The sequence below is a fragment of the Coenobita brevimanus genome, chromosome 24 (genome assembly GCF_032717465.1).
Source record: "Coenobita brevimanus isolate Jiangsu-jjx chromosome 24, ASM3271746v2, whole genome shotgun sequence".
Lineage (NCBI taxonomy): Eukaryota > Metazoa > Arthropoda > Malacostraca > Decapoda > Coenobitidae > Coenobita > Coenobita brevimanus.
In genome coordinates, this window is record NC_136977.1 from 27,905,894 (window position 1) to 27,925,384 (window position 19,491).

Below are 19,491 nucleotides of genomic sequence, written 5' to 3' on the forward strand. Positions count from 1 at the left end.
GCATATTGATAAAGAGGGACTGATGCTATTTATAACTTTCGACATCTGTATCTTTCGTAGGTGGGGCGCTCACCATCCACTCACTCGATGTAGTGATGCTGTCGGGTGTCTGCCCTTTCCTCTCCTCCATCCCTCTTTCCTTCCATCCTTTTGTCTTTCTTTCTCCACCAGGAAACCATTTACTACGCTGCCTGGCAACCATATAACCAAATTTTGGCGCCTGGTGGATTAGTGAGTAATTATTGCCCTCCAATCAGATTGAGCCGGTGAAGGTTTATATACATGGGGTGGCTGGGGTTAATTGCTCATTTAATGGCACTCAGGGATGAGTGGGGCTGGTCACTCTCATTTTGTATGTCGGGACCAATTGCCTAGGCCCGGGCTCTTAAGCTCCTCTTGGTGTAATGTAGGATTGGATGATGGATGGATGGATAGACATCTGTATTTGATCATGATGGCGACGTTTAGGTTATATCAATAATATACTTCTTAATCAGCCTTCGCATTTTAGAGTGAGTGAATATGATGTCGAAGATAATCCGGTAACCTCTATCGATAATGCACGATGCTTACTCGTCTTCTTCTTTTGTGATGAGGCTATTTAAACTTTCTGACTTCTTTATTGGATTATTGATGCCCGAGGTAATGACGATAAAACGAAATGCTTACTCAGTCTTGTTTTGGAGCGATTACATTCTTATATCCATTATTTCTGCGTTGAATGATGATGTTGAAACTTACTTATGACGATGATACTTAATGCTTAATCAGTATTTCGGCTTTGGGATGATGCATTCAATTGCTGAGTAAGATTGTTTATATCCTCTGTTAGAAAATGATATCCGGGTTAATTTATGCTGATGATACTTGAATGCCAAATCGTTCGTCGAGGTGAGATGTTAGGCTAAGATTTCAGTGAGACTCATGCTTTATCAATCTCTACCGTTCTGGGAGAGATAGTATTTCCTAGTATAGCTTCTGATTTTTGCAGAGTCGAATCTGTAGTGATAATACATAATGGTGACTCAATCTGCGTGTCTTGGGGCACTGCAGTGTAGAGAGAGGACTAGAGTAGGCTACTTCTGCCTTCTGTGCTGGATAATAATACTGATGTTAAGCTGTGGATATTATACGTAAAAACCCTCTCAGTTATTGTATCTTCTGAATTTAAGATTGTGATCAGTCTATTGCTTAATGAATTGTCGAGGTCTGGAGCGAGCATATCAGCATCTTAATTTCTGTGGTGTGGCATAATGTCGAAGTTACTCTTTAGCGATAATACTTAACGCTAACTTAATCATTGTGTTTTGGGGCAATAAAGCAAAAGAAAGGTTGATGGTATTTATAACTCCTGACTTCTGTGTTGCTGGATTATGATGCTGGTGATGATACACCCCCTTGAATCCGGGTAGCCTCCATTTTCTTTGTTCTAGCAGCTATTTTACCAGTGTATTCAAATAAGAAAATCCATAATTACAAAAAGTTCATCGTAAGCCGATTAAATTAGTCAGGAGGAAACAAAAATAATGTGAGAAATGCGTCCACGGGCTGAATGAGGTACTGTTCTTGATTGTGTGATGTTATTCATACCTTCTTGCCTTATGCTATCGTGATATGATAATTATCGAACTTTGTCTGCTGGGGATAATACGCAGTCTTCATATTTTAGGATGCTAGGGTAGAGTAGGATGTCGAAGTTAATCTGTGTCTATAATACTCAGTACTTAATCAGTCTTAATGTTTTGCGTCGATCATAAATATGTCGGCGAATTCCTGTGTTGGGTTAATGAAGGCGAATTTAATCTCTGGCCATAATACTCAGTGCTTACTCAGTCGTCGTGTTTTGGGTCGATGTTCTTAAAGAGGGACTAGACTATTTACATCCTTTGGTTTCAGACCTGATAGAAAATGATGCTGAAGTTAATCTAATACGATCATTAATCAGTTGTCTTGTTTGGAGCGTGTTGGGCTAAGACTTCAATCAAACTTATAGTTAGTCAGTCTTCCTGCTTTGGGGCGATTTTATTATCATTTTAACTACTGTGTTATTTTTTTAGATAACGATGAACAGAGGACTGAAAAATAAATCAGATAAAAAAAGATAATCCGTACACAAGATTACAGGTGTCCTCCGCTATTAGAAAATCTAACAGTTGGACTTGAACTGCTATAGGTTGAAGTATGGGGAGAAACTATCCCGGGGAAGCGAGTTCCAAAGAAATGCAGTTCTGGTAATAACAGAATTTTGACAAGCAGAAGTTCTGAAATACGGCAATCTGACAGTTCAATCATGAGGGTTAGCAGACGCCCGGGTAGCACGGGGTAAGGCGTGGAGAGGTGGCACAGTGTATGCAACTTGGTCTGAGCATTTGCTTTAAGAGTATCTGTAAAATAATAATAAGGAGCCAACGTTCCTTCTTACTTGTAGGGGAGGTGGTTCATTTGTAATTACAGGATTATTAATAACTCTTATAGCTTTGTTCTGAATTTTACTCAGTTGCTGTAGTGCAAGCTCTCCACATCCACTCCACATGGGTAAGTGATATGCCAGCTGAGAGCGCACTTGACTTGTAATTTACAGCCAACTGCTCTACAGTGAAGTAGTTGCGGATTCAGTACAATAATCTAAGTTTCTCTGAAGCAGTTTTCACCCTTTGTCTAATGTGAGAGGTCCAGTTGAGTTTTTTTTTTTTTTTTTTTTTTTAATGTGTCCGACTCTGGGCAAAGGCTTCAGGGCCTATTTCTCGGGGGCAGTGAGCTATCCCAAGGCCCAGTAGTCCTTCACCTCCACATGTCACCACTTCGGCGCTGACACCCACCACCCATATTGAATACATGGTAGGGCTGTCTCATACAGGACTGATGTATTGGTATTAGCGGGGGTATTTTTACGACATGTCGGCGGGTCATCTGGTAGATCAGGAAAGGCTGCTTTTAAGAAATTCAAATCCTTTAACTGTTCCCTGCCCCAGCCGGGATTCGATCCTGGGTCCGTTAGGACTGCAGGCCGCCTCTCTACCGATTCAGCCACCGTCTCCCCCTTGTTCGTGAAACACCGAGACTTTCAATGCGTTCAGAGATAGGAAAATTAGTGCCATGGAAGGTTATAAAGGAATCAGGATGAGATAAAAGGAAATCAATGGAACCAAAGTTTTAGACAATAGTTAGGGAATTTGGATAGCAGAGAACGGTGCAACATACTGTCAAAAGCTTTAGAAACAAGAAGCGGACCCAAGGCAAAACGAACCTGTCCATGGCATTCATTTTAGTGCTGACGTATAAACACAACAGGATATCTAGTCAAAGGTGTCACATATGCAGTCTGGAGTAAATCGGGTGAAAGTTGACGATTTTCTGCCCATTTGAAGTGTTAGGCCCGACCCACCTGACATTGACCCTCATACCGCTAACTGGGGGGTGATCCTCCCGGATGTACTGAGGCATGTTATAGGATGCAGATTTGAAAGACGCACCTTTAGATTCTGCTTTTATATCGATTTGACGAATACAAATGGAGTTATGGCAATAAAACGATTTTTATTTTTTTATTTATTTTTTTTACATTTTTTGACTCTACAGTCTGGATCTTGGCAAAATTTGGCCCGCAATTTAATCAGGTGATCAGAGGATCATAGCCCATCATCCCTGTTACTTTAGCCAAATCTCACCAGTAGTTCTCGCGTAAAGTTGTTAACAGACAAACAAACAGACAAACGAACGAACAGACAAGCCGAGAGAAAACAGTACCCGTGCCAGAGGTCCCCCCCCCCCCCGGGGGGGCGGAGAGAGGTAACATGGGCTACTGAACGAGTTTCTCCATGTTGGTCATTTGACTGATGGTTGGTATGAGTCAAAAGACAGTATATCAACAGTAATGACCAAGTTATTTTATGACGATCAAATTGAATGCTTACTCAGGCTTCGTGCTTAGGGATGATGTTTATGTTGTCGAGATAAATAAGTAGCAATAATACTCAGTGCTTGGTCGGTCTTCATGTCTTCAAATACAGCAATTAGGCCTTTATTAACATCTCCTTAGTATCTGAATTGGATAATTATGTCGAACTAATTCTTTGGCGATAATACTGAATGCTTAACTTGTCTTCCTCTTTTGAGACGATGCAGTTAAAGAGGTGGTTAGACTATTATCTTTTTATTTACTTTGTTTTCTTGGGAATCGAAATTAATCAGAGACGATAAAATATAATCAGTGCTTACTTACTCTTCGTGCTTAGGCATGTTAGGTAATGGTGCCAAGGTTAGTGTGTGTCGATGTTTAACAAGATTATTACTTTGTGTTATGAGAAATGAAACTTTTGAGTATGATCAGGAATATAATTCTTGGTATCAGCCATCTGGAATTAAACAGAATAAGCTAAGAACAGAAAAAAGAAGGAAAGAGAAGAGGCATCATCGTATTGACTTTTATTTTATTTATTTTATTTTTTTGCTTCCCACTGTATACGTTCTTATAATTGAAATCTTTAAATGTTCGAAGGAATGATATACTCAGTAGCCTCCTTCAGCCCGTCAGCTCGTAAATAATAAAGTGCTGGTGCTGTTTCTGTATATTCTCTTATTCCTTAAGTCACAGAGATCCATCTTGAGCTGAATTAGTCTACATCGTTTGGACATTGTCCGAAGAAAGTAAAATCAAACAAAAAATCTTATTGATCCTCTTATTTTTCCCTGTTTATTCCTGATATCACTTGTCTTTATTCTACTGAACTTTATATATGTTAAGAACATGGAAGTCTTGTTGTGAAGCGTACACAAGAAAATATCAAGGTATAATATGAAAAACAAATTCTTAATTAAAATGCAACACACATCCCCCTGAATCAAGGAGGAAGCGGTCCTATCTTATGACAAGTGAAAAAAAAAAAAAAAAAAAAAAGTGAATATTCGTTTCAAGAAATGAAATTTTGGCAACCATCTTGCCATCGGCCATACCACGTTGAGTACACCGCTTCCCGTCTGATCAGCGAAGTTAAGCAACGTTGGGTCTGGTTAGTACTTGGATGAGCCTGGGAACACCAGATACTGTTGGCATCCCTACGTGTCAAGTGGGGTTGGTGGAGGATTAGTGCCCCTCCCTGTAAAACAATTAACTCTAAGCCCATGGCCACCCCGTTTGGGATACATGGCGTCTGGCAATGAATGAATGAATCTTGAAGAGCCTCTTTGAGTCCCTCCATTCATGCTGAAGAAAGCGCTGGTGCCGCCCTGTCCTCACTCAGGGATGTATCAATCTTTATGTACGCCCCGACCACGACTCCTTTATCCAGGGTGAAGCGGCTCGTAATTGTCTCGCACCTTGAAATGAAACGGGGACCTGAAACTGCAAATCGATTGTTGTCTTTCTTAGTGGGAGGGGGAGGGGATGTTTGTTAGGTGCTTTCCTTGACAGTCACGCGCCATCATGGTAGAGGGAAGAGGTGATGTTATTGAATGAACGCTCTGCTCGCAACTCAGAAGTCCCGGATTCTATTTGTGGGTCGACCACGGAATGTTTAGCCTTTTTTATTTTTCAGTTCATTCTTACCTAAAATAGAAATAGACACTTAGATTTGTAAAGTGACGGTTGCGTATCAGTTTGGAGGAATGTTTGCTGGACGCTTTCCTTGTCAGTTACGCTTTCTGGCTGCGGTGCGTGTCGGTGAACTGAGTAATATCGTCAGTCATGAGTTCAAAGTAAGTACGAAAATGGTGAATTTTTCTTTATATTCGGTGTCCCTGGGTTACACGTGAACATAGTAAAACCGTCGACGTTAGCAGAATTAAAATTCAGGTGTAGGCCATTTGAAGCCAGTGGGTTAGACTTCAGAAAGTTTGTAACTACCGAATACCCGATAGTCGGCCCCGAGACGGCCTCATAAAATGGTTGTTATGAGCGAGCAAGCGCAGCGAACGACGTGAGCAAGCATACTGTAGTGAGGTGATGTTTACTCTGTGTTCAGCTAAGGAAAGCGCGGCCCGACACGACCCGGCCGCTTATTTCCCGTCTGTATTACGGTTCAGCACCACCGCCCTCAGTCAGGCAGCTCTAGTGAAATAGGTTAACGATAGGCTAAGTTACGTAGTAGTATTTACTAATAAACAGCAGATAATTTTGCCTGGGAAACACATCGAGCATAATTCCGAGAAAATCCTATGGTTAGTTTTGAAACGACGGGACGAGCGTTTTTCCTGGCTGACGTTCCCGGTGGTGGTGCAGAACCATGATACAGAAGGAAAATATGCAACTCGGCAGGGCCTGACGCGACACGGGCCGACCGCGATGGATTTCAGAGGCTAATTACTTTTTTACTATGTGACATAGAGAAGAGATTCTTTCAGTAGGCAGTAGATACATTCATTTTTTTTTTTAGCCATATATTTACTCATGAGACCAAAGAAACCCCATGAAATCACAGCTTTCAAAGGGAATGTACCGGGAGCATCAGCTGACATGCTCCGCTATGAAATCGATTTAAAGCACTATGAATGTGACACATGCGAGTTATGAGTTCTTATTCATTTTCATAGGCTGTATTGACCACTCTCGCGAGTGCGTGTGTGTGTGTGTGTGTGTGTGTGTGTGTGTGTGTGTGTGTGTGTGTGTGTGTGTGTGTGTGTTTGTTTGTTTGTCTATGAGAGAGAGAAATCGAGAGAAAATATATATTTTAGCTCAAATATTCTTCTGTTACAGTTCAATTACCTCACCAGAAATGTAGAAAATTTACAACAAAATGAAATTATGATGACAGGCGTATGTACAAACGCTCGCTCGTCACGCGCTCACAAAGCGCACTTTCCTGGTGATAGTACTTTGATAATGAAAAGGCACAATACCGACGAGAGCATCAGCCTCAGGAGGCGAGACGTTCCGTGGTAGGCGAGGAGTGTCTTGCCATGCTTGGCTGAGTGTTTTGGGAATGGAGGGTGTCCGAGTGAGGGGTATGGCGTCAAAATTTATATAAAGCTGCTGCTGCTGTTGTTGTTGTCGAGTTACCCCGGTCTATTTGGCCGAGCAGACCCACCAGCCACAGGCATGCTACTTCCCCTGAAGGGCCGTTCCGTGCAGTGAACTGATGTTCCCTTGCAGTCAACAGCACCTCACGACAGCCATTCGCGGGGAGGAGTGTGAAGGTTTGGTTCCCGGATGAACGTCGCATTTGCGTCTCCACCCAGTTAACGGAGAACCATCATAGGCTACACTCCACTTCACCCCATTATTTGGTTATATGGTTAAAACCCAGCGTTGTAAATGACTTCTGGGGGGATATCAGTGGGGTGTGTGTTAGGACAGTGGGAAATGTTTGAGTGAAGTGAGGGTGCTAGAATGAAGTCAGGTGTTACAATTGAGAGGCGGGTGTGAGTGGAGCGGAATGTTAGAGCATATTGGTTTAGATAGTAGTGTCATATTTAAGTGATTTAGCGGTGTGTTACAGTATGTGGAGAGATGTGTCAGTGAGGGATGTCATAGCAGGGTGCCAATATCCTCGGGGTGTCGTAGCAGGGTGTCAGTGTCAGTGGGGTGTCATAGTAGGGTGACAGTATCACTGGGGTGTCATAGTAGTGTGTCAGAATCAGTGTGATGTCATAGTAGGGTGTCAGTATCAGTGGGGGTGTCATAGTAGGGTGTCAGTATCAGTGGGGGTGTCACTGCAGGGTGTCTGTATCAGTAGGGTGTCATAGCAGGGTGTCAGTGGGGTGTCATAGTAGGGTGTCAGTATCAGTGGAGTGTCATAGTAGGGTGTCAGTATCAGTGGGGGTGTCACTGTAGGGTGTCCGTATCAATGGGGTGTCATAGCAGGATGTCAGTGAGGTGTCATACTAGGGTGTCAGTATCAGAGGCGTGTCATAGCAGGGTGTCAGTGTCAGTGGGGTGTCATAGTAGGGTGACAGTACCACTGGGGTGTCATAGTAGGGTGTCAGTATCAGTGGGGGTGTCATAGTAGGGTGTCAGTATCAGAGGGGTGTCATAGTAGGGTGTCAGTATCAGTGGGGTGTCATAGTAGGGTGTCATTATCAGTGGGGTGTCATAGTAGGGTGTCAGTATCAGTGGGGTGTCATAATAAGGTGTCAGTATCAGTGGGGTTTCATAGTAGGGTGTCAGTATCAGTGGGATGTCATGGTAGGGTTTCAGTGTCAGTGGGGTGTCATAGTAGGGTGACAGTATCAGTGGGGTGTCATAGTAGGGTGTCATTATCACAGGGGGTGTCATGGTAGGTTGTCAATATCAATGAGGTGTCATAGTAGGGTGTCAGTATCAGTAGGGTGTCATAGCAGGGTGTCAGTGGGGTGTCAAAGTAGGGTGTCAGTATCAGTGGGGTGTCATAGCAGGGTGTCAGTGGGGTGTCATAGTAGGGTGTCAGTATCAGTGGGGTGTCATAGCAGGGTGTCAGTGGGGTGTCATAGTAGGGTGTCAGTATCAATGAGGTGTCATAGTAGGGTGTCAATATCAGAAGGGTGTCATAGTAGGGTGTCAGTATCAGTGGGGTGTCATAGTAGGGTGTCAGTATCAGTGGGGTGTCATAGTAGGGTGTCAGTATCAGTGGGGTGTCATAGTAGGGTGTCAGTATCAGTGGGGTGTCATAGTAGGGTGTCAGTATCAGTGGGGTGTCATAGTAGGGTGTCAATATCAGAAGGGTGTCATAGTAGGGTGTCAGTATCAGTGGGGTGTCATAGTAGGGTGTCAGTATCAGTGGGGGTGTCATAGTAGGGTGTCAGTATCAGTGACGGTACCATAGTAGGGTGTCAGTATCAGTGACGGTACCATAGTAGGGTGTCAGTATCAGTGGGGTGTCATAGTAGGGTGTCAGTATCAGTGACGGTACCATAGTAGGGTGTCAGTATCAATGGGGTGTCATGGTAGGGTGTCAGTATCAGTGGGGTGTCATAGTAGGGTGTCAGTATCAGTGGGGGTGTCATAGTAGAGTGTCAGTATCAGTGGGGTGTCATAGTAGGGTGCAAGTAATAGAGTGGGGTGCCATAGCAGGGCGTTAGTATCAGAGTGTGATGTGAGAGCGGAGTGGTATCAGTCAGGGTAAAATTTTCGAATAAAGTCAGTGGAATGTCAGACGAGTGTTTATTGCCAAAATGGAATGTCATAGTGTGCAGGATGTATTACAGAGAGAGAGAGAGAGAGATTCAAGCTATGGAATCTTCATCAGCTACACATACTAACCCTTGAAATGCACCAAGAATGAGGTACATGGCAGACACTCAGGGATGCAAGACGGACGGAGAGCAGCATTAAGTAAAGAGAGGGGTCACCTTAATTTCCATGCACTTTACTCACCACGCACAAGGGATTTAATAATGGTCAAGCATATGTTCCTGATGCATATACACGGACGCTAATAAAAGACAGCCATATATTCCAAAAGCATGTCAGCACTCTTTTAATGCAACAGGAGTATATACTCGAAATAGACACTTATGATAGGCGATCGTATTTCCACGAATCATATAACATGGCCATATAATGAAGCAAGGAAAATCTGCACGTCATATGTATCACTCAAACAAAAGCAATGATAATGGCCAGTCATGTGTATGCAAATGATATATATGTCTCCGACGATTTACATGTATGATAACACAATACTGCAAAGTTAAAAGGCTAATGAACATGCAGAGGAATATTATCAATAGACCTTAACATGCACAAAACACCCAGGCCATGCAATCTACCCTGAAACCAGATCCTGATGATAAAATTAATGGAGATAAAAGCGCCTGCACTGAACTGAAAAAACAAACAGGGGCACACAAAAGCACACAGAAAGAACATACCTTCCCCAAGGCAGAACTCTCTTTGACATTTACTTGTGATCTTTTTCACCCACAGTACAGTTTGTTCCTCTTGAGGTCCGCAAATATTGTGCAAAGTTTGGTGCAGTTCCATCTCCTATTCTTTTTCTTAATACTGGAGATAGACAAACAGACAGGCAGACAGACAAATAGAACTAAAATATAAACTCATTGGCAGATGTTAAATTAACGGTCAGGATTTAAAAAAAGAAAAAAAACAAAACATGGGGAAACATGAATCTGACGAAAGAAAATAAAAAAAACACTAGATCCAGGCTAGAAAGGAAAACACAGACTCAAGGACCCGACAAGGATAAACAAAAAAACAACAAAGACATCGTCCTAACACCCGATGAACAAATTAAAAAAAAAAAATGAACACGTTGCTGATGCTGTCTACTGGCGGGCAGCGTTTATAGACTGGTAAAACAATAAATCCTCCAGAAGTGAACGTGAGGGTTGGTCAGGTGCTTTTGACTCTTTCCGCAGTGTACTGAGAGAGAGAGAGAGAGAGAGAGAGAGAGAGAGAGAGAGAGAGAGAGAGGAACTACCACACGCCACCCACCCACCCCCTCAGGATCAGATCGCATTTTGACTCCCTTTCCACACACACACACACACACACAAAAAAAAGTAATAAAAAGACACAAGTGATAAATCTTTCAATAGGATGACTTGTTTTTGAAATTTATTCTGGTTACATCTGTGGTATTACATACTACATCAAAGTATTTTATTCGGCTAAAGAAAAAAAATAATAAAAAACTCGCACTGATGAAGTTAATGAAGGTTTTATTAAATTCACCCAAATGGAAATGTCTCTTCTAAGCTGAATATAATCCATGAAGAAACTAAGAATATCAGTTTAAAACTCGTAGTGAAAGGCTCAACAGCGATTTCTCCAAGTTCTTCACCATGAGAGATTTCCCCTCTGCTAAAGGAAATCGAATAACGACGGGATTAATAATGTAATAAAATCGCCATCGTTTATGAAGGTAATAAAATGAGAAAGTAAAGCAAAAGGACGACGAGATGTCTTTATATTATTATACATTTGGCACAGGTTACATAGTAGTTTTTTTTCCGTGCCCTGAGGTCCAACAACCCTTCTGATATGCCAATAAATGGAGTTACTGCGCACCACTTCATGCCATTGCTCAGGCACTGCGTGTCAGCCACATTTCTTAAGGCTGGGGAATGTTGTGCATTTTGATGGACTGATAACGGTGAAGGAGATAAAAGAGGGTTGGAATTGGAGGAGGAGGAGGAGGAGGAGGAGGACACGAATTAGACAGTGTGAAAGAGAGAGAGAAGGAATAAGGGGATGAAGAGAAGGAGAAGGAGGAAAGAGGGTGGAATATAAATATGAGTAGAGGATAACGAAGAGCGAAGGAGAAGAGGGAAGCAGAAGTAAAGGAAACAAGAAATGGGAATGGAAGAACCGGGGGAAGAGGAAAATTAAGAGGAAGTGAAGGAGACAGAAGGTACAAAAGTGGAGGAGGAAGAACAACAACACAGCAAAGAACAAAAGAAAAGGAGGAAAAATTAGGAGGTAAGCGGCAGGCCTCACAAACGTAAAACCCTAAACTTCTGGACGCGGAACTAAATGACTGGGCATTTTACATCACTCTTCGCAGTTCATCGTGGCTACAGTATACATAAAAAAAGCATCTCAAACTACAGTGTTTTGTTATGCCCCAGCTGTAAATTACGAAAGTCTTTAAATTATACGGCAAGTCCTTATGATCCTCCTTATTGCTCTTTTTGTTTCAAATTCCACCAATAGAGACAGCAATCTAAAGTCGGAGAAAGCTGTGCGTTAACACGTTGTATTCGAATCCAGTAAGTGGCCAGAGGTAATTCTGTAATGTAAAAGGCTGCCAGAGTCTTAGCATGATCTCCAATGGCTTAAATGATCACGTTTACGGCAGCTTAGTCTCGAGCCCTCTTATGTCTCCGGTGACATTTGATTGGGTATTAAGGCAGAGTACTAAAGTTCCACTGCTATCTTTGAAACTGATTTTCCCAGTTTCCTCCAAATAACAGTACAAGTGGCGATTAAAAAGTTGTAGTAATTTGGAACGCAAACGCACACCTGGCTTACGGTATTTTGAGGACTACTGACTTTCACCTCTTAACTACAAGACGTTTCCCCCCAGAGCTATCTAAAATCATCTGGTGGTAGCAGAAACAGTGGTACCATAGTGAATATTGTTTTTAATGTCATTAATAGGAGATGCCTCTGACTAACTATAATACTGTAAATCGTATGGAAGTAGCAGAATTACAGTGAAAAATGCATTTTTGTGATGAAATAGTCAAAGGGGGTATCAAATGTGTGAGAGTCCAACAACACTTAAAAAGGTTGTTTTTAACCAACTTAGTACAACTGGTTATTCCCGAGATGAATATTGAAATATTACAATCTCGAGGCATTAAGAATAAATAAAAGGCCCTGAGAATTTATGAACCAGTGTGAAAATAGAGCAACAGAGAACAACAAGTCCCAGAGAGACCTATATTCTACTTAGTTACAACTTGTAAACCTATATGTTAGAGAAACGGAGATATAAAGGATTTAAAGGTTCAAAAACAGAAAATTGGTCATAAGTCTGTCATCTTGGATTTTTTTTCAAAATTTGGAAATAACGGGCATCAACCTTCTATCTGGCCCTACACTCATACAAAATACGAGAAAATTCCAACAAATGGTTTCTGAGATACAGTGTGGAAGGAACGTACGGACCAACGGACGTAAGGACGAATAGACATGACCTAACCTAAGATTCCACTTCGTGAGAAACGATGTGGAATAACAAAGAAGGAAGACATTTTGGAAACAGTGAAAACCAACGTCAACTTACACGTTCTGAATATTCAGGTAGGCAAAACAAACAAATGCGGAGGAAAATTTCCGACAACACATTCCAAGCTCTAAGCATTTAAACGCGTCGCAGAGAAACCAGACATTTAGGAAACAGTATGAATATCGGACAGTAATTTACACCTCCTAAATATTTCAATGGGTGGAAAAGGACAGGAAATTTTAGAAGCAATGCGAAAATACCTCAGAACCTAACCCCTCCCCGCAAAAAAAAAAAAAAGAAAGAAAAAAAAATGAGTTACAGAATATTTTGGAACCCACGCAAGAATTTAGCACGTTCAACATACTAAAATAATATGTGTAAGAGGCCAGAGGCTAAGGTACCGTAGTTCACAGATTTTAATAGTGAGATTTCACAGACCACCTGGACGTTCTGCATGTATGTAAAAAAAAGAAGAAAAAAAAAAAAAAGGCACTCAAGATGCCTGTAGGGGATTCGAACCATTGCGCAAAAATCATGGCCTTAACTCGTGACAGAGCTCATCCGTTGAACTACCAGACCCCTCGCGTCGCAACATTTACACTTTTTGCAAATACATACTAGAAAATGCATGAATGAATAAATAAAGACAAGTTGAAAACTGGCTATCCATTCTATGTGCCCTAAAATGTTTTTCTCTAAACTGCATCATTATCGCCAGCACTCCATTTACTTCAGCTGGGTTATTAGCCACGGAAAATGAAAACATACACACACACACACACACGGAAAGGAGGAGAGGGGGTAATCTCTCTCTCCCTCTCTTTCTCTGTCTGTCTGTCTGTCTGTCTGTCTGTCTCTCTCTCTCTCTCTCTCTCTCTCTCTCTCTCTCTCTCTCTCTCTCTCTCTCTCTCTCTCTCCTTCAGTACCTGGTATGGTGATGGAGCAAGTTATCTAATACGAGTGGAGGTCATAACAGGAAAAAGATGAGAAAGTTATTATGTCCGTGGTTCTCCTTATATACGTTCTCATAGTGCAGTTCTGCATCTTGCACATAATTTGCACTTTATTGCATCATGAACGTCATGTCATAATTGTGTCTTCGTCGTTGTTATCGTTTTTGTGTTCTTCATTGTATTATTATCATCATCATCATCACAACATAATCGTCATCCTCGTCGTTGTTATCATCATCAACATCATCGAACTGTAATTCCCACTATCACAACTGAGGTGAGTATGCTGTATCAAGAGGAAAAAAGGCACATACACTGCACAAATTTAACTACTCTTAACTCATCGCATTATCACAGGTTCTACATTCTTCATTGCTCCTCATACTTTACACTTCATCAGAGTATTCCACACCCAATCTCTCAGTGATACACCCTCCTCCAGATCCCTCACACACCATTATCATCACAGTATCCACAGCCTCGCTCACTCAACATTCTTCCCTACTCCACATCCCTCATATTCCACACTATTATAAAATCCAAAGCGCTCCACTTTCCACAATTACACTTACTCTACATGCCTTACATTCTTTGGCATTATAAAGCTCAGAGTCTCACACATTCCACATTGTAACATACTCCACATTGTGTAAACTCCACAGCACTTCACATTTCACCAACGCCTTGCACTTAACGTATATTGAACACTCACACACCTGTTTTTTCTGTCTGTCTGTCTGTCTGTCTGTCTGTCTCTCTGTCTCTCTCTCTCTCTCTCTTTCTCTCTCTGACGCATCCACGAACGCACGCACCCACGCACGCATCCACGCACGAGCCCCCACACACACTCATCCCCCCCACACACTATCTCTCTCTCTCTCTCTCTCTCTCTCTCTCACACACACACACACACACACACACACACACACACAAACATTCTCTCTCTCTCTCTCTCTCTCTCTCTCTCTCTCTCTCACACACACACACACACACACACACACACACACACACACACACCACCTCCTCCTGCATAAAACCTAAGTGTGTGCATACTCCCTCGAGCAGTGTGGTACTAATTGGGTGGTGTGGTAGTGTGTGCTTGTGTTAAAACATCCCCAGCAGGTTTCTCTCCTCTCTATTTTTACCTGCATCCTGCTCCACTTTATCATTACCTCGCCTTCATCTGTGCAGGCGGATAATTTATCTCCGGGTTACTCTCATTCGTGTATTTCTTGAACCCAATTTTACGATTTTCTTCCTGTGGTTATTGTGCTTTTATCAACATTATCAACATCATATTGTTATACCTGTCAACATCATCATCATCATCGTTATACTTGTCATCATCACCATCATCATTACCATCATCATCATCATCACTATTACCTCGATCATTATGATTATCATCGTAAACCATTTTCTTACTAATTAAAGGGTTGGGTAGGATTCAGAATAAGAGTAAGAAATACGAAATTTAAAATATGAACTAAGTTTTCGAATTTAATGGATCATAGTAAGGTATTCCGTCCTATGTCACACCATCGTTATTATCGATTTACCTCATAGGCAAACTATTCACCCATTTTTCTTAACACAAGATGTATGATTCCGGAAGATGTACACCATATAGTTCTCCCGCCAGGGAGTCACTTTTATCATTTCTGATAGTTATCTCCTCTTAACTAAGATGAGTTTTGCAGTGAAAACAAAGATCACGGAATGATTGTTCAATCAGCTTTGTGTCTATGCTTCCTAATAGGCATGTCTTTAGTTACAACTGGAATTTAATTGTAGTAACTCGGTATCGTGGATTCTTGTTACAATGAACTTTTTCGGACCCAGACCAGTTAGCTTACAAGTCTTTCTGATGGTTTGAGCAGTATGATTCAGGAATATATATATATATATATATATATATATATATATATATATATATATATATATATATATATATATATATATATATATATATATATATATATATATATATATATATACTGGTACTTTGTGTAACCTGTGACTTCACGAAATCCCCAGATTCGTAAAATGAGTTTAAATTAGGATGGGTTATTTAAGGTTAGGTTAATTTAGGTTGTGGTTAGGTTAGCCTGGTACGATCTAGGTTAAGTTTAGATTAGGTTTGGCTACGCTAGTTAGGTTAGGTTACGGTAGATTAGTTTAGATAAACGTTTATCATAACTTAGAATTAGTCAAAATTAACCTAAACTATCCTAATCTTACTATCCTTGCCTAACCTAACCTAAACCTAGATTATCCCACCCTAACCTAACCGCAACCTAAATTAAGCTAACCATAATGAACCCATCCTAATTTAAACTAGTATCTCGAATTTCCCTGGGATTTCATCAAATCACTGGTTGCACAAATTCCCTGTAACATTATATACTCTAGTGATATGTGGGGACGCTCACGATCCACACACTAGATGTAGTGCTACTCTGAGGGGACTGCGATTTTCTCTCTTCCTCCTTTCTTTCCTTCCTCTGTCATTCTTTCTTTCTTTTCCTTCTGTAAATGGGTGACTTTACACTGAGTGGCAAGCCAAATGGTTTCCTGTACACCAGGAAACTATTTGCTTTGCTGGATATTAACTATATAACCAAACGATGACGCCTGTTGGTTAAGTGGGTACATAAGGCGCTCCAACCGGATTGTACCCGTGCTGGTTTATATCCAAGGGATGGTTGGGGTTTATAGCTCACGTGATGCCACTCAGGGATGTGAGGCTGGTCACTTTCATCTAAAATGTCAGGACCAACTTGCCTAGCCCGAGGCTCATACGCTTCTCATGGGACAACACAGGATAACATGATAAACGCATATACGAGTATGCACCTTGTATAGGGATGCAGCCAGTTATCTTATACGGGTGGAGGTTCATAACACGAGGAAGATGAGAAAGTTATTGTGTCCGAGGATTGGCTTTTATTCTTTCTCATAGTGCAGTTCTGCATCTTGCACATAATTTGCACTTTGTTGCATCATGAACGTCATGTCATAATTGTGTCTTCGTCGTTTTTATCGTTTTTGTGTTCTTCATATAAGAATATAAGAGAGTATGGAACAGTGGGTGCAAGGATTGTATGGGTGAGGATGAAAGTAGGTATGCAAGCGTGGGCGATTGTATGTGTGTATGCCCCCAACAGAGGATCTAGTGGCAAGAGTGAAAGATGAGTTTTGGGCGAGAGTAGAAGCATGTATGGACAAGTTTGAGAGGAGCGAGAGAGTGGTGTTGATTGGAGACATGAATGACAAAGTTGGGAATGTACGAGTGGATGGAGTGGTTGGTCAGTGGAGTGTGCCAGCTGAAGTAGATGGGAATGGTGTTGGTGGACATCTGTGCTTGTAAGGGGTTGGCAGTAGCCAGCACCTACTTTCGTCATAATATGATCCACCGGTATACATGGAGAGTAATGAGGAGGATGGATGGTGAACTTGTTGAACGAAAGGCAATGATAGACTACGTGTGTGTGGATGAGCGAATGAGAAGACAAGTGTTGGATGCAAGAGTGTGGAGAGGGTGGGGGAATGGAGTCTTGGACCATCACTTAGTGATGGCCAAGGTAAAGCTGCAAAGAAAGTGGCTGAGGAGACGAAGGGGAAGACAGGAGGAAGCAGCTCCTGTGAGAAGAGAGGAGAAATAGCAAGATAGTGAGAAAATGACAGAGTATAAGAGCATAGTGGAAGAAAGATTGGGAAGGTATGAGCTAGAGCAGATGGAAGGGGTGGAAGACGTATGTAAGATATTCACGGAAGAGATAGGCGCAGCGTGTGAGGCGGTTTGTGGAGTGAGGAGGAGATGCAAGGGTGTGCAAGGGACAGGATGGTGGAATGATGAGATGAAACGAGCTGTGGAACAAAAGAAGAAGGCATATAGTGAATGGTTAGTGAGTAGAGGTAGGGGAGAAGAGAGAGAGAAGAGAGAGGTATATGTGAGCAGGAGAAGGGAGGTTAAGAGACTGGTGAAGGAGAGTAAAAAGAAAGTGGATGAAGAGTTTGGGAGGAATCTGAGTGTGAAATGGAGGGATGTAAGAAATTGTTTTGGAAGGAGGTAAAGAACGTAAGGCAGTGTGAAAGGGGAGTAGGGGTGTGAAAGATAGGAATAATAGATTGTTGGTGGAGAAGAGAGAGAAATTGAGGAGATGGAAGGAGCACTTTGAGGATTTGTTGAATGTAGAAAGTGAGAGCAGTGCGAGTATAAGTGGTTGGGGAATGGCTGGGAGAAGAAGAGAGGAGAGGAGAGAGGAAGAGATCAGTAGGGCGGAAGTAGTGGAAGCGATGGAGAAGATTAAGTTGGGAAAGGTCCCAGGAATTAATGGAGTGTGTGGTGAAATGCCTAGGTATGAGAGTGAGATTGTTGTGGAGTGGATATGGAAGTTGTGTAGATTGGCTTGGGAAGAGGGAAGGGTTCCAGAGGACTGGAAATCAGGTATAATTGTTCATTTATACAAAGGCAAAGGGGAGAGAGAAGTATGTGGTAACCATAGGGGTATTTGCCTACTTAGTGTGACTGGTAAAATATATGGTAGAATACTCATTGATAGGGTTAGGCATATGACAGAGGAGCTAGTTGGAGGAGAACAAGGGGGATTTAGGAAGGGAAAAGGGTGTGTAGATCAGATATTTGTTCTAAGATGTTTAGTGGAGAAGTGTCTAGAGAAGGGAAGGAAAGTTTATGCTGCCTTCATGGACTTGGAGAAAGCTTATGACAGAATAGATAGGCAAGGTATGTGGAAGGTATTAAGAGTATATGGAGTGGAGGGGAAATTGATGAGTGCTGTGAAGAGTATGTACGAGGGAGCTAGGGCTGCGGTGCGAGTGGATGGTGAGCTGAGTGAGTTCTTTGATCTCAATGTGGGACTGAAACAGGGTTGTGTGATGTCTCCATGGCTGTTTAATATATACATGGATGGGGTTGTAAAGGAGGTGGAAGGTAGGGCAGTGGATGTGGGGGTGGCCCTAATGAATGAGGATGAGATTTGGAAGCTTCCGGTGTTGCTGTTTGCTGATGATACAGTATGGCTGAGTGAAGGTGAATGGGAGTTGCAAGGTTTGGTGAATGAATTTGGGACAGTGTGTAGGAGGAGGAATCTGAAAGTTAATGTAAACAAAAGTAAAGTTATGGTGTTTGAGAGGAATGAAGTCACAGAGCGTGCAGTGAGGTTGGATGGTGAGGATATGGAGAATGTGAGTGCATTCAAGTACTTGAGTAGTGTGATGAGTAAGGATGGAACTTTGGGGGATGAAGTGCGTGAAAGGGTACAGCAGGGAAGGAAGGTTGTTGGTACACTGAAAGCAGTGATGAGAAACAGGGAGGTGAGTATGGAAGTTAAGAAGTCACTGGATGATAGTATTGTGATCCCTACCCTGACGTATGGAAGCGAGGCGTGGACCTTGCAAGAGGGGTACAAGTCAAGAGTGAGAGCAGTGGAAATGAGTTACTTGAGTGGAGCATGTGGAGTGATGTGGAGGGACAGGTTGACGAATGAAGAAGTGAGGGAACGTTGTGGGGTGGATGTGGATGTGGTTGAGAAGATTAGGAGAAATACACTGAGGTGGTTTGGACATGTGAAGAGAATGGAGAATGAAAGACTGAGTAAGAGGGTGTATGTAGGTGAGATGGAGGGAGGGAGAGGAAGGGGTAGACTGAGGATGAGGTGGAGGGATGGAATTGAGAGGTATATGAGGGAGGGGGGGTGAGTTGGGGGGAGGGTAGTCAAATGGTGGGTGACAGAGCGACTTGGAGGCGTTTTGTCTGCGGCCACCCTTTGCGGGATTAGGGCGTCGGGCTATAGATAGATAGATAGATAGTGTTCTTCATTGTATCATCATCATCATAAACATCCCTGCATCATCGTCGTCTTTGTCGTTCTGTCGTTATCACCATCATAATCATCATCATCATCATC

At 42.2% G+C, this 19,491-nt stretch overlaps 1 pseudogene; it reads left to right on the plus strand.

Moving 5' to 3' along the window:
- Positions 1-4,939: 4,939 nt before the first annotated feature.
- LOC145393581 (5S ribosomal RNA) lies at positions 4,940-5,052 on the plus strand (annotated as a pseudogene).
- Positions 5,053-19,491: the final 14,439 nt, after the last annotated feature.